Raw genomic sequence first — 23,991 nt, forward strand, 5'->3', positions numbered from 1 at the left:
CTAGTTCATTATTTGTTAAAGTGGGAAGCATCGGCTTTAACTGTATTACTAGCAGTTCTTCAGCTACCATTTCAAAAGTTGCACTTAGTCACAACAGTTTACATTTAAACGAGACTCTAGTAGTAGTTAAAACTGTTCAAAGGTGGCCATTTCAAAATCCTGGTTGTCTTTCTTGCCTACCAGATATGACTAAATTGTTGGTGGCTGGAACTCAAGTCACATACAGTCGACCACATTACTGGATCCATGACCTACATCTCGAATTTGGCTAGTTAAACAGGCACACATAGCTACACCTGCTCCAGCTCTGCAGTGAGATACAGATCCAACAAGCTCCCACCTATTCAGCACTGGATCAAACGCCTCCACTGTATTTAAGTATGCATTGCTATTATGCCCACCGACTGCAAAGATTCTGCCCATCACTGTTGCGATCCCCACTCCACCCCTGGGAGTGGTGAGGGCCGCTACATAATTCCACTTGTTGCTTCGAGGATCATACCGCTCAATTGAACTCAGAGGAGAATGATCATCAAAACCTCCAACAATGTATAAGCAACCATGGAGCTCACTAACTCCATCGCCTGCTCTTCGCTGACCCATTTCTTTAACTTCTATCCATTTATCGAGATGTGGATCATACCTCTCCACACTAGACAGAGAAGCTACTCCATCATTGCCACCTACTGCATAAACATGGTTCACAAGAGCCACAGAGCCAACTCCTCCACGGGGAGTATTCATTGGTGCCACTGTACTCCACTGATCAGATTCTATGTCGTATCTCTCCACATCATTGAAGCAAGTGTTGTCATCTAACCCTCCAATTGCATAAATTGGACCTCCCAAGGAGGCCAAGGCAATTCCTCGCCTCTTTGTGTTCATTGATGCCTTCATCATCCATTTATTAGTAAGAGGATCAAACATCTCCATACTACCTAAATGTTCATTTCCATCATGTCCAACCACTGCATACACTTTACCTTCCACTGAGATTACACCCACGTGTCGCCTTCGACTGTTCATTTCTGGTCCAAAGAACCAACTGTTTTTATTGATAGAATAGCATTCAATACTGCGAAAGGGGTTACCCGATCCACCTCGACCACCTACACAAAATAGCACACCTTCAATGTGACATCACAGAGTTCTCCATTTTCATAAAACTGAAGAAGAGAACCATGAAAATCTTTCCAAGCTTCATTTGACTCAAAGATAAAGGAGTCTTCTCCATCACCATCACCAAGTGAAGATCTGTTCTTTATTTGCTGGTGTTGTTGCCTTTTCCCCTTTGTGAAGCGATTCCTAGGTTGTTTTGCATTCACAGATTCTGAAGCCATTTGCAACACTCTTAATACAGCTCTCTTCTCAAACATCCTATTTATTCTTTTGTAAAGGATAGAGAGAAGGCAGATGCAGTCCACTAAACTTCAGACATTTTTCAAAAGCTACCCAACTGCCATTGTCCAGTTTGCTGAGACTCAGTCCTCGGCTCGTCCCTCCGCTCGGTGTCTCCCGGCCTCGTTAAGGCTGCAGCCGCACCACCAGGTGCCCGCAGCTCGGAGCGGCGCCGCACCAGCCCCTCGCGAGCACTTGACGGACGCGAGCTCCCAAATATTTTTTAAGCACCTACTCTCCCTTTTAAATGCTCAAATGTCTAGCTTAATAGCGCATGTCTTGAGATTTCCCATTTCATATTTGCTGTGTTATTTGCAGTAGTTTTTACCACATGATTCATCTGAAATGATAGTCACCATTATTCACTTATATGCTGTAATTTTATAAACATAGCTGGTTATTTCAATTTTTAATGATTCTGGCTCTATTTTAAGAGACTCATCTCTCTGAGTGTCCTTTTAGTATTTTAACTTGTTTTTATAATATTTTCTAAAATGAGAGTTGAAGAAAACACTCAAATATTTTACACAGTTCTTGCTGATATTTCTTTTCTTTGTGAAAGTTTATCATTTTTATTGGGTCTATTTTTCAAAAGAATGTTCACTGTAAAATAAAATAGAATTATATAATAGTTTCTGGACTTTTCAATAACCATTTAGTGAATGATTGAAGCCTTTGTAATATTCAAGAGAAATTATAATTGCTTATTAGTCATCTTGACATATTCTTACTCTTTTGCCACCAGAATGCATTTAAGAATTCTTTCTTACTTTTAATTCAAAATAGTAAGATTTAAATGTTATATTTAAAGCATTAAGGTTATATTATCTAATGTAGTTTTCTGGGCTTTGTTTTGTCTTTTCTTCATATTCACCAACTGGCTGTAGTTTGATCCATGGCTATTAACTCCTGTGGGTGCACCTTCACAAAGCTCATCACAAATTAAAGCCTTGGATAAGAAAGTACACAGGTAAGATTGGAGATGAGGATTTTTAACTGTATTTTGTCATGTAAGACAATTCAATTGAGTTTGATTTTTTTAGGTTAAAGAAATAGAGGCACTGAGAGGTTAAGCAAGTTGCCCAAAGTTACACAGTCAGCAGGCACATAACAAGGACCTGACTCAGGGCCTCAGGAAGTGTGTGTATTTTCTGTCTCTGGTCCCTAAAGCATTACCTGGCACATCTTTATGATTCCCATTTTCTCTATTCTTTTGATCAGTTTCCACTGCTAAAATCCATTGATCTTAGGAAAATCGCCGTGTGGTAGACAATGCTTAACTAAATGTGAAATACCACAATTCAGGGGTGTGTAATCAAAATCAGATATTCAGTTTGAAATTTTAGTATTCTGATGTGCTCAGAGGTAACTCTGTATGCCTGGATTTTGAAGTAATGGACTGCATGTATTTTGAAAACTGGTTTTCTCTATTCCCAATTTCCCTTTAATTTTACATCGCTTGATGTGCTTTCTGCAGCCCTCTGGTCCCATCCCAACACAGAGCGGAGGGTAATCATCCCCTGGAGCTACTTGTATTCCCTTTCTTTAAATTAGCTGATTATGGACTGAGATAGATGTCATTCTCTCTGAGGTGTGGAACTTCTTTTTCTAAAATGACCAGTCTCTACAGACCAATTAAGCAAAAGAATGCTGAGCCTGCTTCCGACAGGTAAAGCTCTCAAAACACACGGCAACTGTCAGCCTATGTACCCCTAAGCAATTTCTGTGAGAGAATTTTCTGAAAGGTTGAGCTAATGGGTTTGAGTACAGCTGTGCACAAGGTTTTGCAGAGCCAGCAAAATGAAGGAAATGTCAGTTTTTGCCAGTTCCCTACAACAGCGGTTCTCTGCTTGCATACGCAAGGCCGTGGAGAAGTGCAAAGGATTCCTTCACTCCTAAAGACCTCTTTTCACTTGGGGTAAGCAGCAGTTTTGAACTCAGACCACCCAGTGGCCTTCAGCTGCTTAAACATAAAAGGGCAAGTCAAGTTTCATTGAGTAGACTTGGCTAAACTTAGACTTTCATCCTTTTCCCTAAGCTTTTATCTTCTCCACAAGGGGAGTTTCTCAGCAGCCTTTTCTGCATAATGATATCTGAAATGCTGTCACCACTAATCAATCTCAGACTTTTTTGAAGGAGTACCATATATTACTTGGGAATCAAACTGCATACATTTTCTTTATTTAACATTAACTTTATTTCAATATAGTAAATGGAATGGACCTAGGCTTCAGAGTCCAATAGGCTTGGATCACAACCCTGAGTTCAATTTCCTAATAGTTGAGTGTTCCTGGGTAAGTTAGTTAACCCTTTCTTACTAGCCTTATCATTCTCAATCCCCAGCTCACAGATCTCAGCCACAACATTACAGATGTGGTTGAGATCTGTGAGCTGGGGATTGAGAATACATTATGCCTGCAACGTATTAAAAAGTGCCTGGCACAATACGTACTCTCAATGAGTATGTCTCCTTTATCCATCCTCTCTATGCTTCTAAGAACAAAATCAGTTAAAAAAAATATGTTTTTAGTAGACGACCCAGGTGAGTTTTCCAACCATATTCTTATGTTTAACTAATATGATTTTCTCACTCAGGAAAGAATAGTGTTTTGGACCAATCTGATGCAGGAACAATTTTTCTATGGGACACAAGCTCAGAATTATTTTTACATTTTTAAAGTGAACATAAAAACAAAACAAAACAAAAACAAAAATAATAGTTTCTGACACAGGAAAATGATATGAACTTGAAATTTTGGTGTCCATAAATAAAATTTTGTTGGAACTCTAATGTACTCTCATGTTTAGATATTGTGTAACACTACCTTAGTGCCAGAAAGGCCTGGTTGAGTAATTGCAACAGAAACCAGATAGCTTGCAAAGCCTAAAATATATACTATCTAGTCGTTTACAGATAAAATTTACAGACCTATGATCTGGAATATTGGGTATATTCATGTCAGTATACTAAGAATGACTTCATTGAGTAGATCATTGCTCAAAAAATATCAACCCAGATAATAAAGTTTAATACGGAACCAAACAAAATGTTCACATTGACTTTATTTATTGTTGCTTACTGTTTGTTTTCTGGGATGTGAATCACAGAGATGGGAGAATGAAGTCCAACCACATCCTTTAATCCAAAGAACTCAATCTGGAGTCAGGAATCTCTAACACCCTAATTTTTTTAGTAAACTTTTCTTTTAGTTTGTTTCCTATTTGTAATCAAATAACCACTGTGCTTAGTCATATATAAATTTATAAAATTTAAATTAAGTTCTTACTACCCTTTTTCCAAACATCCCTTATCACTCTTAAACTTAGTATTTTACTTAATAAAATAAAAATTATGTAATATCTATATAAATTTTTTGAACGGCCTACCCTTGAACTCTTTAAAGTGGCTTTAATGACTTTTAAATTCAGTTGGCCAGAGTTAGCTTTAGAAAAGAATAGAAAACACAGTGCATTAATTTTTTTGACACCATGACTTCCTGGACTACAAAATAATTAAGAAGTACATTCTTTTGTTCTTTGTGCTTCAGAGTTTTCTTTAATATTCTAAATATTTCTAAAGATACTGTGCTTTATTTGAGAGCTCTATAAATTTAGTGCATTTCATTTAAATAATAAAATTGGGGAAATGCTGGGGAAAAAAGTAGAGGAAATGTACACATCGTCTTATATTTTCTTGTGCCCTTGTAACCATTTCATGTTCTTTTCAGTTTTTTGATCCCAAAATAAATGTGTCCATGCACCTATACATTCAAATGAAAAGATGGATGAAGGACAAAAGGATTCAGACCCAAAGAAACAAGACAGTAAAATACGCTGCTAAAAATTAGGGCAGCGTGATAGGCAGGAAACAATTAGGGCACTGCAATTCAGAGATAGGGAGAAGTAGAGGGCAAGGAATAACATAATATGACAGGTGAAGAATGAGCTGAGCCCTTACATTATAAAGGAGGAAGATGGAGCACTTGGATGGGGAGGGAAAATCAAATGAACATCTGCTGACTCCAAATAAGGTGTCAGCCCTCCAAAGGTAAGATATGAAACTAAACAGGAAAAGCAGTAGTTAAAGGGCTCCAGATGGCTTATGAGAAATTAAAGAGATTCCATGAAGATGAAAGAGATTTATCTGTTTTGGTAAAAGCAGACATATTTTTGTCTTTGGGTGTTTCCTTCTTCAATATGTATCCAGGTTTTTAATGGATTTTATAAATTTTTAACAGATTTTTAAAATCCTAATATACTGCCCACAGTGGATTTGATTTTAAAATACCACCGTTGAAATAATTCTAGTTCTATTTTACTTAAGTATCATTCAAAAAGAAGTTTACACCATGTCTTATATGACTGAAAACTTTAAAATTTTATATAAGCCATTGATATTCTGCATCATAATTAAATATTCAAGTATTTATAATGTAATAATACAACTTTTTCATATAAGAAAGTAAAATATAAGGTTCATTTTTGTATTTTTCCAATTTCACTTCTGGTTTGTTTCCTAAAACTCATATTTCCAAACTGTCTTGACATAATTTAACACACAAGCAAATAGCAATCAAATTTCTCCCCAGAATAACAAGAACAAGAACAGGAATAAGAATAATAACAACAAGAAGAAAAAGAAGAGCCAGATGCCCTAGATAATGTGGGTGTTTTTTAATTGAAATTTCCATCTGAATGACATGAGCACTACAAGGGGGAAGGAATACACATTTTCTCCGTGTGAGACAAACATCATTTACCAAAATCTCACTGACTTCACCACTCTTGAGAAGAAAACCAATAGAAACCAAGAAATGCCATCCTATGCCTTATCCGGTATCAGTACTCTTTGCCCTGAATGCTATTTACTTAAAAATAGTTTCTGTCTGTACCTCTGTGAGCTTCCAGATGATAGCAGTAAGGTAGTGCTTTTTGTCACTCATTCAGAACGGAAGAAACTTATTTACTAATATCTAGAGGCATTTTGACAGAGTTTAAATGTGCAGACTGACTTCAAATATTTAGACTCAATTACTCATGCACGGAGAGGCACTTTTTAAAAACAACTAATGACAATCACAAGGATGTTACACAGCTAAGATCAAAGAATAATTTACTGTGATATGAAAAAAAAAATAACAAGGAGATTTTGTAGTGTCTCTTGTGGAAATGGAAATTCACTTCTTTTTTGTTGTTCAGGGATAAGCCCGGAGGGAAATTCATCAGCTTTATATCCGCAGGTGAATCTATCAAATATATTCTGTAAGTAGTAAAAGTAGGTTTGTCTTTAAAGCTGCTTAACTACCATCTGTATTTATGGTTTAATGAAAGTCATCCTCCCATCCCTTGCCATGATTCATCCTTTTCATTCTGTTATGACTTCTCTTCCTGCACGAATTTCTTTGACACAATTTATTCTTAAAATCCAATCTTAATTGCTAGTCAAAGGACCAAAAGTCTCAAGAGGGTACCAACATTTCATAACAGTTTATAACCATTGGAGAGTTATGGTATTTGCTCTGTTCTTAAAATTCCCCATAGACCTAGATGTCCTACCTATTGGAAGCAAATGCAGGCAATTTTATCCTGAATCAATAAACTCATACACATATTTACAAAGAAAACAAGGTAATTATATTATTGTAAGAAAATTAAGTCTATTTGTCTCTAGAATTTGAAATGGCTGTGCTTTAAACCAAATATTTTGTTTACTATTTATGATCATTCACATTTAGATTATAGATACCAAGTGACAATGTATAATTTCCTTTAAAAAATAACATTACCTGTCAAAATGATAAGTAAGCACTTACATTTTTTCATAGCCAAATCTTATGCAATACCACCCAAGGGTATTTATGTCTTTACCTCCCAGGAGCCCAGCTGTACTCTAAACCGAGTAATATAGACACCTACACAAACCACCTGTTTGTTACTAAAACTCCAGCCTCAACTCTGCTCTCCTTTCCTTGCCAAGAAGGTAGACTCCACCTCCTGTTTTGATGAAGATTTTGTATTTGCTGTCATTATCATGACCACACATTCCTTTTTGGTCCTGAACTAGGTATCAAAGAAGAGATTAAGAAAAATAAAATTATGATATTCTTGCACCTGTTTCCAATTCAGAATCACCAGTTTAGGCAACAAAGACCTTCCATGCTGCTCCCAGGAATAAGGACGCCATAAAGTGGATCTTCAAGAAATACTATCATTGTCTTTGGTGTCTGATTAATGATTCCTGGGTTGGGATTTCAGGTCTGATGTCATTCCTTCATTCCTTCACTCAATTGCTTGTTTAATCAAGAAAACTATTTTTAGTGTCCACTATGTGCTAAACACAGCCATGGTTCTGAAAACAATAATAATAATGGCCAACTTTATTGGATGCTTACTATAGTACTGAGCTAAAAGCTTGACACTTATTTATCATGATATATCTTGCTAAGTCATATGGGGTACGAGCTAATGTTATGCCCACTGTAGAGGAAAGCAGAATGAGGGTTAAGTAAGTTAAACAACTTATTTAAGCAGGGTTACACAGCTAATCAGGAGCAGAGTACAATTTGATAGCAATATTTGTCCATCTGTCAACAAGCTTTTGTATTCCCTCATTAGAAAATGTTTTAGGCTGAGCTGAGAGCCATGAATGCACCGCTGTCTTCACTCCTTCATCAGAAGTGAATCTTCGTCCTTGGAGGGCTGCTTTCAAGGGACCAAACAGGTGAAAGTCTGATGGAGCAAGATCAAGACTATAGGGAGGATGCTTTAACACCTCAAAACGAAGTTTTTGCAGAGTGTCGACAGTGTGGGCAGAAGTGTGCGGACATGCATTGTCATGCAAGATCACAACACCCTTGGATAGCAGTGCTCTGCATTTAATCTGAAGTTTAGGCTTTAGCACAAACTTTTCGAAACCTAAGTCTGTCGTGGATTATTTCATAGGCAGAGCCATGGCTGATTTGCAAATGATTTGCCACATAATCCACTGTCACTTGTCTAATAGAATCATTTCACATTTACGCTCAGTGTCCGTGGACGTGGATGGGAGTCTGGCTCCTTCTTGATGGCTATCACTTGTGCGACCTTCCTTAAACTTCTCTATCCATTCATACACACTTCTTCACGACAAAACACTTTCTCCATACTGCACATAAAGTCTTGGATAAATAATAGCACCAGGTACACTCTCAGATTACTAAAACTGAATCACTGCACTCTGCTCTTCTTTTGTGCAAATCACAAGTGGGGCAAACATTTTTGCTCTCACTGCAGATAGAAATGAACTTATGTAACAGGTTCACACCTGCACAGCAGTGACTAGGGAGACAGTAACCTTGAATGGAAAGTGCCGATAAGACAGTGAGGCCAACAGAAGTTTTAGTATAACTGGAGTGCAGATAATTTTTGACTCACCCTTGTATTTCACTATAATTTTAAAAGAGATATGCTTTCCAAGGTGTGGAAGTAAAACTCCTTCAAAATCCATAGACTTTCCCTTTATTGAAGTTTCTGGGAATCCAGAGGTCTGGGGCTCACTGTGACAATCCTTCCAAAACGAAAGCAATGAAAGTTTTCTAAACTTTGAATCCAGTGCACTGGGCAAAAGTTAAAAACATGTTGGGTCTTTGGGATTTTAAAAGAAATAATTTTGCACATTTAGAAATCACTTCCCCAACCTACTTATTGTAGAAAACTGTAAAGCTGCCTGTTTTAAGTGATCTCAGAGTTGAGAAAGACCCTCTCCTGTCCTGTCTGCATAACAAACAGCTCTATCACTTGACATTTGAATCAACAAGAGGCAAATTCAGATTCTCTCTGGAGGCAGTAGTAAGGCTTAATTGAAGAATTATACTGAAGACCACTGTGGTTTTGGAGCACAAACATGCCCTTTTTCTCAAATAACTATTTTCCCTTCGAGAAGCACAGTCTCCTTCTTTGATGGACCTCCACAGGGCCTAAAAGTCTAAGCTGTTCCTTGAAAATGCATTTCTTTGGACCCTTCAAACAATAAAGGTATTTGTGGCTAGCAATAGATCACTACCAAGTAGAAGTGGCATAGTAGCTACATAGAGGCTAAGGTTCCCAGAGCTCCTGAATACACAAATACTTGCCTGAGCTGACAATTGATCGCTCCAGTATCTTACTTCTGCTGTATTGCCACCTTCCTTTCAGCTGACATGCACAACTTTAAAATTTCAAACTTAGTTGGCTCTGCAAGAGATACTGTCACCCACCAAAACTGCTGCAGTAGACAGCTCCCTCAGATGTAGTCTGAAAGAGAGGGAGAAAAGAAAATCCTACCAATTGCTAAAACTTCAAGTATTATTTGCCTGTTTGCTTTGCCTGGAAGAAGAGACAAAAGGTGTGGATATATGTCAATATGTGAGGAGTGACTAATCATTTGGCTGGATGGTCAAGGATTTCCATACTTAAAAATGGAAGCTAGGTGACAAGGAGTTCTACAGATCATACTTTGTAATAGAGTACTCTAAAAAGGTCTACAATTGTGAGGTTTTTTGTTTTTTAATATTGTTTCCAGTTGCACACTCATTTAAAGATTGCTGGGAAGAAGTTGGAAAATAAAATAGAAGTCATTCAGCCTCTTTCTACAACAATCATACTGTTTCTCACTGAGTCTTGAAAAAACAAAAGCAGCCATGAAATCACAGTGCGGGTTATTTTGGGGCATCTCATCAAGGCTGAATTGTCTAAGTGATGCATAAACCTTTAGAATTCACTTAAATGCTTTCAGGAAAGCAAGCATTGGAAAGAAGGCTGGAAGGGAGGAAGGGAGGGAGGGAGGGAAGAAGGGAAAAGGGAGGAAGGGAGGGAAGAAAGGAGAAGGGAGGGAGGAAAGGAGGAAGTGAGGGAGGGAGGAAGGGAAGAAGGGAGAGAGGAAGAGAAGGAAGAAGGGGGAGGGAGGAAGAGAGGAAACATTGTAAACAAACACCTGCAAAAATAAAACAAAACAACAACAAAACCCTCAAACAAACTGCCGTTAGATACAAGATTGAAAACAGATCTCTGGCAACAAACTAGGTTTCAGGACATGCCACTTTGACTCAAGTTACAAGAACGTGGAGAAATTTTAAAAACTCAAAGCATGAAAAAAAATCTGGGAAAGAAAGATAACCTGGCTTACACACGTGGATTCTCAGGAAACTGTTCTACCCATTCAATCCTAAAATATCTGTGTACCTAGTTAATTGTCAAGTGCTTCAGTTCTCATAGAGCTACTAAGAACAACTTCTGAATTCCATGGGCTAAGAGACAGAGGTGCGGGCACATATTAACCATCTTAACTACTATATTGTCAGCTTAGCTTCTGATTATTTTCCAGAGTTCACTGACCCACTTCCAGATGGCTAGGGACATGTGATGTGCAGAAGGAAGAAGGCTAGGTTGAGGAAAGATTAATGCTGGGTTGGCTGAAATTGCTTAATTTCACAGATTTGATTTGTTTGATTTGTTCACATGTAATATGTGTTAGCAAAATTGCTCAGATAACATAATTATTTATCTAATTTGAGTATGATATGAAAATAATATACAAATAGCAGATAGTATTACATACTTATTTTATAGCATTGCATTTTAGTTATAAACTTTCATTTTATTTGTTTTGCAATTATGATATTTATTTTGGAAGAAATCATTTCACTGTGGTGGGTGGATTTTTAAAAAAAATGGCCACAAAACTTCCTCTTATCACTGTATGCATCCCCTTGGCAAAGTGAGTTTATCGTTCCTTCCATGAAGATCTGGAGTCTGTTTCCTCACCCCTTAAATGTAGGTCGGTCAGGAGGCTTGCTTTGTTCAATAGGACTTTGGCAAACGTGATGCTGACATAAGATTCAAATGTTCTTGAGCGTTTGGGCTTGCCCTCTCTTGCTGTGGCAATCCCTAAGACCATCACTCCGTGAACAAACTGACTACCCATTTTAAAATATACAATTCAGAGTCATTTAATACATTCACAATGTTGTACAGCCACCACCTCTATGTAGGTTCAAAGTATTTCCATAACCTCCAAGAAAACCCACACCCTTTAAGCTCCTCATTGGCCCCCCGCCCCAGCCCCTGGCAACATGAATCTGCTTTCTGTCTCTATGGCTTTACCTATTTTGGTTATTTATGTATAAATGCAATAATACAATATGTGACCTTTTATGTCTGGCTTTTTTTGCGAATAGCAAAATGTTTCTGAGGTTCCTATGCATTGTTGCAAGTATCAACGCTTCATTCTTTTTTATGCTGAATGACATTTCATTGTATGTATAAACCTCATGATCCTTATCCATGCATCTGTAGATGAAGATTCGGATTGTTTTCACCTTGGGGCTATAGCAAATAGTGCCTCTATGAACATTCAGCTATAAGTATTTGTTTGACTACCTGCCTTTAATTCTTTTGGTATATAAACTAAGAGTGGAATTGCAGGGTTAGGTGGTAATACTCTATTTAATTTTTTTGAGCAACTGCTAAACTGTGCCTGCACCATATGGCCCGGTACATTCCCTCATTCAACGTACAAGGGTTCCAGTCAATTTCTCCCCATCCTTGCCGACGCTTGTAATGTTTCATTTCTATTATTATTGTTATTATTACTGTTCTTATAGCTACTCAGGTGGATGTGAAGTTGTATCTCATTGTCATTTTGGTGTGCATTTCACTAATGACAAACGATGCTGAGAATCTTTTCATGTTCTTGTTGACTATTTGTATATCTTAAAAAAGAATCTATCCAAGTCCTCTGCCTACTTTTTCCAGTTTTATAGAGAAACAATCAATATACATTACTGTGTAAGTTTGTCATACAGTGTGATAGTGTGATTTACATATATTATGAAAGGATTACCACATGTTCAGCTAACATTCATCTTCTCATATAGAAACAACAAAAAGAAAAGAAAGAGAAAAGAAAAAATACTTCCTCTTGTGATGAGAACTCTTGGAATGTACTCTCTTAACTTTCCCATGTATCATACATCATTGTTAGCTATAGTGGTCACGTTGTTCATTATACACCCAGTCCTTATTTATCTTACAACTGGAATTTTTACCTTTTGACCAACTTCATCTTTTTTTCTCAGAAAAAAAAAAATCCAAAAACCATATTTATTTAGTTTAACATTTCCCCTGACCTAAAGAGAAAGATGTCCAAAACAAACAAACAAACAAAAAACCTAGGGCACATACATAAACATGTTGTCCCACCCCAATCCCAGGACCCAGATAACCTACCAGCAAAAATAAAGGTGAATTTTCCATTAAAGAAATAAATTTATCTTTGCTTCTGGAAACTATTTCCATAACCTCTTCCTCTCTCCTCCTCTCACAGACACTTGGGCCTTCAGAAGAGCAGTTTTTCCCTGGAGTGTTGGTTTTTATTTTTCATGTTCTTTAACATGGGTGCATTTTTCAACATGTCAGGCAAAATCAGAAAGCAGATTTTGCTGCCACGGGGATACATGTGCTCCAGCCGTGCCCCTAGGCTGTCTGTGGACTGTGATGTTGGACATCTGCCTATCCATGTTGCCCTTCATCTCAATGAGCTTCCCTTTATACATCTCACTGGTGTTTGTCACACCTGTCACGATGTGGCCCTCGGTCTCATGTAGAGCTTTAATTGGCACGCCTATAGACATCCTGGCAGGAAGAGAGTTAGACTTTCTACAATTTTTTGATTGGCTTGTCTTTTTTTGTTGAGATCTAAGAATTCTTTATATATTTTGGATACTAGATCCCATTAAAATATTTGATTTGCAAGTGTTTTCTGCCAACCTATAGGTTGTCTCTTCTGTCTCTTGGGGCAGATAGACCTCTCATACATTGCTGTTTGGAAGGCAAAGCTGTACAGCCATTTTGAAAGTAGTTTGGTAGAGTCTTTTCCTGTTAAACAATTATTTATTATGTAACTCAGCATTCTCACACTTAGGATATTTTCCAAGAGAAATGAAAACTTATTTCAACATAAAGACTTATGTGAATGCTCATAGAAGCACTGTTTATACTTGTTATGAACTAGAATTGATGCAGTGTTCATCAAATAGTGAATGGATAAACAAAACAAGTTGTGCTCTATGCATATTATGGAATGCTTCTTAGCAATATAAAGGAATGAACTGTTGATACAGCAAAAAAAATTGTTGAATCTCAACCATATTATGCTATGTGAAAGTAGTCAAACCCAAAGGTACTGTTATTCCATTTATAAGAAATGTATTGTTTATTAAAAGGCAAATGAGATAAGAATGATGGAAAATCAACAAAGGAAAATATTCACCTCATTTTCTTGGAGTTTATATAATTTTGTACAGTTGCTAAAATTTATCAAACAATATTCTTAAAATGAGTGTATTTGATTTTATAAGTCATATCTTAAGTTTGGGGAAATAAACATCTAACTTATTTGAACAAAAAAAATTAGTAGTTAATTACGTATATGGATTGGTTATACCAGTGAAATATTTTATCTTTGGGGCAGTAACTTTGTTAGCAAGAAGATGCTGATTAGTTTCAAATATAAATGACATTTATATGGAAGACCCTCATAAATTATTTTTTTTGCTTTTACATTTTTTAAAATTAAAATTCCAGTGTTTAGCTATGGTTAAGGAGCTCTTTTTACTTTAGGAAAAGGTACCAGAGGGCACTCTTGCACCTGTCACATTTATATTATTAGCCCAATAATTAGGAGTACACTGAACAATGCGAAAATAATTTATTATTTTAGTATTTCAAATCCTGTACCATTGCTAAACCTGTAATTGTCAAGAAACCCTGCAACTGTGTGTCTTGTCTTCTGAATGTACTAATCAACGGAATTATCCAAAAAAATGAAACAGCCTTATTCATTGGGCATCAGGAATGACATTTCTATGTTCCTTATTCCTCAAGTTTCTCATGTATTCTATAACTAATTGCAATCAAGTATCTTCATCATGGATGTTCTCCACAGGTATTTTCTGCCTAATAATCTCCTACACTTCTATATATACATACATAAATGATGTACACTAAATAAGAACTGCTTTTAAAGACCCCTTTTTGTCCACTACTGGATTGTTTTTTGAGGTCATATGTTATTACTACAATGAATAATCCATCTTTATTAGGAAACACTGGAGGAATTCAGTGGAATCAATTATTAAAACTGGTTAGCAATCTAGAAATTACATTGGTTTTATAATATATAACATTTTTAAATATATATCTAAATATAGAACTTAGCAGGAAGTGAAAAGTTGTAGTTTTCTGGGTGTGTATCAGCTTTTCATTCTTTCAGCTCTCCTTGGGCATTTGGGTAGGGCAAAGTTTCTCTTTCAAGTTGAAAGACTCTTCAGATTTAAAAAAAAGTTTCCTTGCATGCGAAATCAGGGTAGCTAAAGGCTGTAAGATATCAACATAATCAGTATTTATTTATAAGAAGGGCTACTTACCTTAGTATTTGTTTTTATGTTTGAAAGAAATCTCATACCCAAGCAATGGCTTATAAATTATGACATTTTATCATGCAATACTTGGTAATATGTCCCAAAATGACACAAATATTTCTTGAATTTGGAAATATTAAGCTAAGTTTGTAGAATTTTAGACTTATAAATGAATGATGGTGACCTAAGTCACTTATTTTATTCTATACTTTTATTTTTGGTTATCCCAAGCATTGGGATATGCTAGCCTGGAAAAAGCACCATATGATTAACAAAGAAAATTGTTTCTCTTTGCTCTCTGGCCATTTGATTTATTTTCTGCCATCTCTTTCTTCTCACTCCCTGTCACATTGTTCCCTTAAAAGAAAGAGAAAAAATGAGAGAATTTGCTTTAAAACACGGTAAGAGTTCTAATTCATAATTGCTAGATCTAGATTGTGACCAGAGGCTATATTCACTAGGTTCTGTTACCTAGTCACTGAATTGAGATTCTTCTGTACTTTGTAAGTCAAACAAAAATTGCTTCATAAAAATCACTGATATCAATACTATTCTGATATTTATATAAACACAAACACCCATGCAAACACATCCAACAAAAACAAAATCCTCTTGTTAGTCAAACATCATAGCTCAAAAGACCCTCTATTATTATAAAATAACAGCATTTTTCTGCTATATATAATGCCTGATAATCATCACTTTTGATGCTTTCTGAGCTAGTCCCAAATGATTTAGATGTGCCCTACTAACATACTTTTAGAAGAATGGGAAAGTTATTTTGACTCTGTGAAATAATCAACACAAAGGGAAAAGATGTTTGGATATATCTGTTTCTAAATATCTGTACAAAGAAAAAGCAAACACCTATCTTTATATATTTAATAACTAATTAACTTTCTTATTCTTTTTCAAATTCTTGTTAATTTATAGGAGTTAACAAGAAAATATGTCAGGAGTGTGAGGTACAGTCATGTATATGATGTGGTAATAAGCAGCATATGGAAAAATCCGGGACACAAAAACATAATTATCTATATACTATTGACTCACTGTGTCTGACCCATTTAATTTCAGAAGTATTTATGTGAACTGAGACCACTCTTGCAATGTAAGTAGGACTTAATTTCAAAATCATGTTTTTAAAATTTATATTTCATAAATAATTTTTATTAAATAATAAATGTTCTTTATTATTTGATGCTTTACTTCTTATACTTTTCTGGGAAGTTCAATGACATAGTAAAAACAATTATAGAGAAATGAAATAAATGCAGTATAATTTATTTTATCTTAAGCTTATTCCCTGAAAAAAAAAAGTGATTTGATGCATTTTAAGCATGTCAAAAGCAAACTAGTAGCAAAAAATGCCTAAAATCTTAAAAAGAAAATTTTATGCCCTACTGTCATTTATGTAGTTGTGAATTTATTACTTTAACTTTTTGATTTCTGATAATACGTTTCAAAGAAAATATTTTAATGACAAATTATTAGCTACAAAAATCAGCATTTTCAAACTGTCATTGATGAGAAGATGATAAAGCCAATCATAATACTTTTATAAAGGGAAAAATCCATTTGTGAGTCAATCAGAAAATTAAATAAGAAAATATTTATGGTGGTGGCTTATTCGCCTGCAGTAGTAATATTAGGTTAAAGTTTCCTTTATGAAAAATATTTTCCAGGACAAAATCACTTAAAATTATATTTTAGATGACACTAATTTAGTAACAATAGCAAATACTTCTATATTTTTTACTAAATTACACACACTGTTGTATTTGCTTTGTACATATTAACTCGATCCATACAACCCTATGTCAGGAGTACTATTATTGTTCTTATTTTAGAAGTAAGAAAATAGAGATGCAGAAACACAATTTGCGGATACTTATCCAAAGAATACATGGTACAACTTAGACTCAAATCTAGGAGTCTAATTCAAAGACTTTTGTTTTTTTTTTAAAAAAGAGTTATGCTATGCTGCCTCTCAAGATTAAAATGTTAACTTTGATAACAAACAATAGAGCTGTGCTTCCAGCATTATGTCTGTGAGGAAATTCCACTTGTAGAAGAAACTCTTCTTGGGTCATCACTAGTCTTACAAATGAAGAGGAGGTTGCTAAGTTCATGCCCTCTCTTAAAATATGAGCTTGAGCTACTGCAGTGGGAGCCAAGTTTTGTTCAGAAGAGCTCCCCCTGATGTTGAGCTGCCAAGAGCAGTACCAGCCTAGGGGAAAAGCCTGGGGCCAGAAGCAAGGTGAAGGATTCTATCTGAGCACATCTGCCTGAAGTTAGGCACCACACATCAAAGTGACTCAAGAAAAATGAAAAACCTGAAAGATTCTGTAACTATTAAAAAATTCCACTACTCTAGGACATGGCTTGAAAAAGAGTATTGCTGCGATTTATGTCAAAGAGTGTTCTGCCTATGTTTTCATCTTAGAGTTTTATAGTATCTGGTCTTACATTTAGGTCTTTAATCTATTTTGAGTTTATTTTTGTGTAAGGTGTTAGAGAATGTTCTAATTTAATTCTTTTACATGTAGCTGTCCAGTTTCCCCAGCACCTTTTATTGAAGAGACTGTCTTTCCTCTATTGTATAGTCTTGCCTCCTTTGTTATAGATTAATCGACCATAGGTACATGGGTTTATTCCTGGGCTTTCTATCCTGTTCCATTGATCTATATTTCTGTTTTTGTGCCAGTACCTAGCTGTTTTCATGACTGTAGCTTTGTAGTATCAGCCATTATGGAGAACAGTATGGAAGTTCCTTAATAAACTAAAAATAGAGCTACCATGAGATCCAGCAATCCCACTCCTGACCATATATCTGGAGAAAAACATGATTTAAAAAGATACATGTGCCCCAATGTTCATTATAGTGTTGTTTACAATAGCCAAGACATGGAAGTAACCTGAAGGTCCATCGACAGATGAATGGGTAAAAAAGATGTGGTACACATATACAATGGAATATTACTCAGCATTTAAAAAGGATGAAATAATGCCATTTGCAGCAACATAGGTGAACTTGGAGATTATCATACTAAGTGAAGTAAGTCAGAGAAAGACAAATACTATATGATATCACTTATATGCAGAATCCTTAAAAAATGATACAAATGAACTTATTTACAAAATAGAAATAGACTCACAGACTTGGAGAAGAAACTTGTCAACAGGGGGAAGGATACGGGGGAGGGATAAATTGGGAGTTTGGGATTGACATGTACACACTACTAAATAAAAAATAGATAGCCAGCAAGGACCTACTGTATAGCACAGGAAACTCTGCTCAATATTCTGTAATAACTTAAATGGGAAAAGAATTTGAAAAAGATACATGTATAAGTAAAAAAAGAAATTGTTTTAATTATAAGAAAAAAAATCCCAGTACAAATATAATCTATGTTTCTAAAATAGTAGCCCACAATTTAAAAATTGGAATTTTAAATAATACTAATAGCAACAGCAATGAAATTTAAATTATTGAGAATAAATCTGAAAACATACATGAAAGAATCCTGTGCAGAAATCTGTAAAACTGTTGAAAACTTTGAACAAGGACTAAATTAATGGAGAACTATCCCACGTGTATTCATAGGAAATACCAGTATCATACAGGTATCTGTTATTTTCAGATTGATCTATAGATTTATTATAATTTCAAACAAAATTTCAATAGGGTTGTATGATAAATGTGACAAGCTGAAACTAATAATGAATAAGGAGGGGCAATTTTTCCAGTATGCAATGTAAGCAAAAGGATAGAAAAAAAAAAATTACCAACAGAAAACTATAGATAACCCAGAGACTTATCCCTAGATAATTGAAAATGTTATACCTATGACAAACATGAAATTGAAAACCTGTGGAGGAAAACAGAGTATTACATAAATGAAACAGAAAATTATGTTCATAAGATAAAAAGGATGATACTTATATCTTACAAAACAATGGATCTCAGATAGATTAAACAGGAAATATATTTTTTTAATTTTAACTTAAAGGGCATTAATATTTTAACACTGAAGGAGGAAAATGTTTCTTAAGTAAGCTCTCAAAATGACTATTTGTAGAAAAAGATTGATACATTTCACAATATAAAAATTAAAAATGTGTCAATTTAAAAAACAAACAAAACACCGTAACAGAAGTAAAAAGACAAGTCTCTTGGTTGAAAGTGTAGGAATATAAAGAGCTGAGGATGGATTAGTATACAGATTAATTCTTAAAAATTAAAAATTTAAAGTAACAAAAATAATGTAATGAGATGTGCAGAAATTTCCCAGAAGTACATATGGACAACTAACACAGAGAAGTATATACTGTTTCATAAAAATCAGGAAAAGACAAATTAAAAACAAAATGAGAAATTGCATTTTACTTAATAGTTGGCAGAAATATTGGCTGGGATGTGCATTATATGGAACTACCTGCTGATGGCAGTGTACATTGATGCAACAAAGTTGGAAAACCATTTGATTTTGTCTTGTAGGACTGAACATTAAAATCCTCTATCTTCTAGCCATTCCTATCAGTATAATCTCTGTAGAAACTTTTGAACTTGGGTACAGGAATGTACAAGAATATTCATAGCAGTTTTATTCATTTTAATTTTTTTAAATGGGCACAAATTGTCTATCTGCATGACAATGGATAATGTTTTGATAAATGAACCATATACTGTAGTAGTGCAAATGAATGAATTACAACTATACTCAACAACATGAATGAATTTTGAAAATTATGATGTTGAAAGTCTCAGGATGCTACCCGAATGGTGATGTTTCTTTGAAACTCAAAAATAAGCAAAACGAAATTGTATGTTTTATAACGTGTATTTTACATCTATTCTCCACTCTGTATTAAAAATTACTGTGAACAGATAAAACAATACAAATAAATAATTTGAATGCATTTTTACTTACATGTTATTTATATATTTATTTATTCTTTTCCACTGTCTTTTTTTTTGCTAATTTTATTGGCATATACTTGATTTACAATGTTGTGTTAGTTTCAGGTGTACAGCAAAGTGATTCAGTTATACATATACATATATTCATTCTCTTTTAGGTTACTTTCTCATACTGGTTATCACAGAATATTGAGTAGAGTTCTCTCTGCTATACAATAGGTCCTTGTTGGTTATCTATCATGTATAGTAGCACGTGTATGTTCATACACGTCCTTAAATGTTATTTAAAACATGAATCCAGAAAGTGTTTGCTCATTTCAGGTCTGACCAGTCTCCATTGTAATTCTTTTCACCACTGTCTCTCTGCTTTAGTTGAGCATTTTTACATTATATCCTCTAAAGCTAACCTGATTATTTTTCTTTTACAATAGTAATGAATGTTTATCCTTTTAAACTGAATTAAAATTTTTTTTAGTTTCAACATGCTTCAGTTAAACATTGTATCTAAATTTTTGTGACTAAAATATAATGATAACATACTTTATCTGATTTTAATTTCTAAAACAAACATTTAAGGTAGTTATGAGGATTATTCTAGACTAATTTATGCACGTGCAAATAAAAATAAAACTCAACTAGCTTAAAGGGAATAAAAGGAATCTATTGTTTCAGCTCTGAATACCTCTAGATTAGCATCTTTTTTAGGTAAGTTTATCCATATGGTGTGTGGGATCTCCATAAACAGATCCAAAATTATATCTGTTATTGTGGAAATAAAGATAAAAAAAGACTGCCATGTTCTTTGCAATCTGCATGCTCATGGTTGGAACAGATTTCCTTGTATTTAATGGTCTCAGAACTATCTTTACTTTTTTTTCTGTGGATAGGGCTTGGATGGTGGTAGCTGTGCATATGTCTAGCCAAGGAGGAGTGAAGGGTGTCCTCACAGGCAACTTCAAGAAATAGATGTCTTTGCTCTATCCTCATGGATACATCAAATGTCATGAGAGTCTGGGCCCAACAGGACATTGCTGAATCATAAAGAACAATTTCTTTAGAGGTACGAGAATGGAGCAAGATTCTTTGTAGACGTAAGAGCACATAAGAGAAAGTAAGGACATAGAAGAGTAGACTGTACTCTTTCAAGGAAAGTGAAATAGGAGAGAAATAAAGAAGTTTAGAGAGGAATATGGGATTAAAGACATTATTGAAAAACAGAGGGGGCACTCCAGAGTTCATTTTGGAAATGACCTATTTCTTGGACTATCAAACTGCCAAGCTTTGTGGTTGTATCCAGGGTTTCTTAGTCAGAAGTTAGGAGAAAGAACTGGATACAGAATTCATTAGGTTTGGATTAGCACAATGTATTTAAAAACAACAACAACAGTAACAGCAAACCCTCGACACATTAAGAAAGCAATGGATTGGAGCATCTTATCCAGAGATCAAAGTTACCATTTACAGGTTCTTGGGTTTTAGGTACTCAACAAAGGAAAAAAGTAAAAATTGAGATACTGAAAAACAACATGAAATTTAAGAGATGTTACAGTGATTATACAAGATGGTATTCTAGGATAGACATTTCTTTTTTCTTTTAATTACTAGGTCAAGGTAAAGGGGTCATAGGTGAATGGCATGATGCTCAAAGGAGGAAGATGTGATGAGTAATGAATTGCAGAATGGTGGAAAGATAATCCGTTGGTACATGAGGGAAATTCCTCATCTTTGTAGACACGATTGCTGCCAATGGCAACCTTTGTCAACTATATACTGTAACTCTCAACTAATTTTCTTAGCCCAGACTTTTCTCCTGAAGTTCAGGCCTATGTTTTCAAATATCTTCTTGGTATTTGGACAGATTACATAGGCACTTAAAACTCAGCAGTTGCAACACTGAACATAACATTGCATTTTCCCTAAACTTTCCCCTTCATCTTTTATGGTAAGCGTGGTGATTGGTACCATAGTCCCTCACTTTGAGCAAATCAGCTATGTATGTGTCTTCCCTGACTTCTCCATTTCTCTTATTCCTGTAAGAAAAATGCACACTTGCTCTTATAATAATTCTAAATACTGTTAGGTATAAAGGAAGTAAACAATATGCACAAAATTTCATCATTGTAATAGTAAATCATATTTCAAATGTATGCTGTGTTGGGCATATGCCACCTACTCCTTTACATAGTCCACCCTATTTAATCCTCACAAGTCACAACAGCTCTTCAAGGTACATAGGCCCAGAGAAGTTATCTAAATAAATGTCCACTGACATACAGCTAGTGGAGTGACAATTTGAACCTGCTAAACTGTCTCTAGGACTGCTGAAGTAACCACATGGACAGTGAAATGTCACTTTTTGACTCCACAGTATTCTATATCCAGTTATATTGTTTTCACTGGACTGAATACCATGATCCCTAATAGGAAAAGCAATGATATAGCCTCTTAGATACTAAGTATCTGGGAGAAGAATGACCTTGGAGATATAGAACATATTTAATTCAAAGAAATGACCAGAATTCTTGTAGAAGAATATAATTCAAAAACTAATAAAACAAATGACTTCAATTTTTGAGTGCTCTATTAAAATAGCATTGTGTTGTTAACTAACATCTTCAGAAGGAATAGAATGAACCCTTAAAATAATATTTGCCACATCTGGATTAAAGTAAACCCAGGGAATGAGTTTTAAAATAATTTCACTAAAACACACACATAGAAATATAGATGTCTTTTATTTTTTTCTACTTAAAATGATCAATAACAGACTCAGGACACTCATATTACTTTATTTTATTTATTTATTTATATATTTGGTGCATTGCAAGGCTTGTGGCACCTTAGTTCCCTGACCAGGGACTGAACCCGGGCCCTCAGCAGTGACAGTGCGGAGTCCTAACTGCTGGACTGCCAAGGAATTCCCATACTCATCTTTCTTAAAAGAATGATTGATTAAGTAGAAATATCTCTATAATAGTGTCTATCACACTGCCTCAAATTTTCTAATTTTAGTTGTAGGGCTGTCCAAACAGTTATAAACATAACACAACTGATAGACCATGATAAGTCTGTAAATAAGCCTAGATTGGATGAAAGAGAAAGACACTTTTACTTGAATATAATTTGTTAGCTAATTCAGGCTGGTGAGTGACAACCTCTCCATTGTTTGTAACTGCACATTCTTTATTTGTAATTCTTAGAAGTTACTAGTTTCATAAAAATTTTTGTGAGTTGAATATTTTGTAAACTTTTCTTACTAAACTTTCTAGTCTATCATTTATAACAGAAATTATTAATCTTTGCTAATTTTTCCTCCATAGGCAAAAACAAATACAAGTTCCACTCTTCCCTTAAATCCCATAAAGATAGTAACATTTCCCTACACACAAAAATAGAAAATGTAATAAAAGTCAGTCCTTTGCACATTTAGAAAATATAATCAAAAGTTAATTTTATTCATAATTTTAACAATAATAATACATCATAAAATAACTTAGAATAAACCTCAGAAAGAATGTGCATGACATAATTAAGGCAACAGTAAAATTTTACTGAAAGACTTTAAAAAAAAAGATCCCCCAAATAGGTGAAATTCACCATTTTCTTGTATGGAGTGCCTAACAAATACTTGCTAAATAAATACTTGTTTAATAAATGGATAAATTAAGATGTATTTCTCAGGAGAAAGAAATTACTGACCTATTTTGATCCGCTGCAGCCTCCTATGGCAAAATATGAACTCCCTTGTGAGCAGGTATGTGTCTATATATCAAAAAAGCAGAACTAGGAACTGGGTAGTCCATGTACTCCAATATATTTAAAAGGAAAGGTTTGCCACAGGGATAGTCCGTGATATATTATTGATAGACCATTTCAAACTGTTCTCCTGCTCATCGGGTATTTGACTTGGGGCAAGTTTCTGAGCTTTGACAGATTCTAGATATAGAGATCGAGATAGAGATAAAGATATAAATGTAGTTATAGGTGACAAGATATAGATACAGAAAGCCAATGTCAATATCTCTATCTACACCTCTCTCTAAATATATTAGACAACCTGTCACATAGATTATTTGTGGAGATTAAATTAAGCCATACATAAAGTACTTTTTACATAGTAAAGTCATGATAAATATTATTGTCATTATTTTTATAATTATTTTAAATTATTTCTATGGTTGGCACGTTGCAATGTCTGATCTGAAAGCAGTTAATTTTGCCAACATCAGAAGT

General features: G+C 34.8%; 2 pseudogenes; both read right to left on the bottom strand.

Moving 5' to 3' along the window:
• Positions 1-216: 216 nt before the first annotated feature.
• LOC130850113 (kelch-like protein 8) lies at positions 217-1,340 on the bottom strand (annotated as a pseudogene).
• Positions 1,341-12,682: 11,342 nt separating this feature from the next.
• Positions 12,683-13,046, bottom strand: LOC130850395 (small nuclear ribonucleoprotein Sm D3-like; annotated as a pseudogene).
• Between the last annotated feature and the right edge of the window lie 10,945 nt (positions 13,047-23,991).

Source organism: Hippopotamus amphibius, chromosome 3 (genome assembly GCF_030028045.1).
Source record: "Hippopotamus amphibius kiboko isolate mHipAmp2 chromosome 3, mHipAmp2.hap2, whole genome shotgun sequence".
Lineage (NCBI taxonomy): Eukaryota > Metazoa > Chordata > Mammalia > Artiodactyla > Hippopotamidae > Hippopotamus > Hippopotamus amphibius.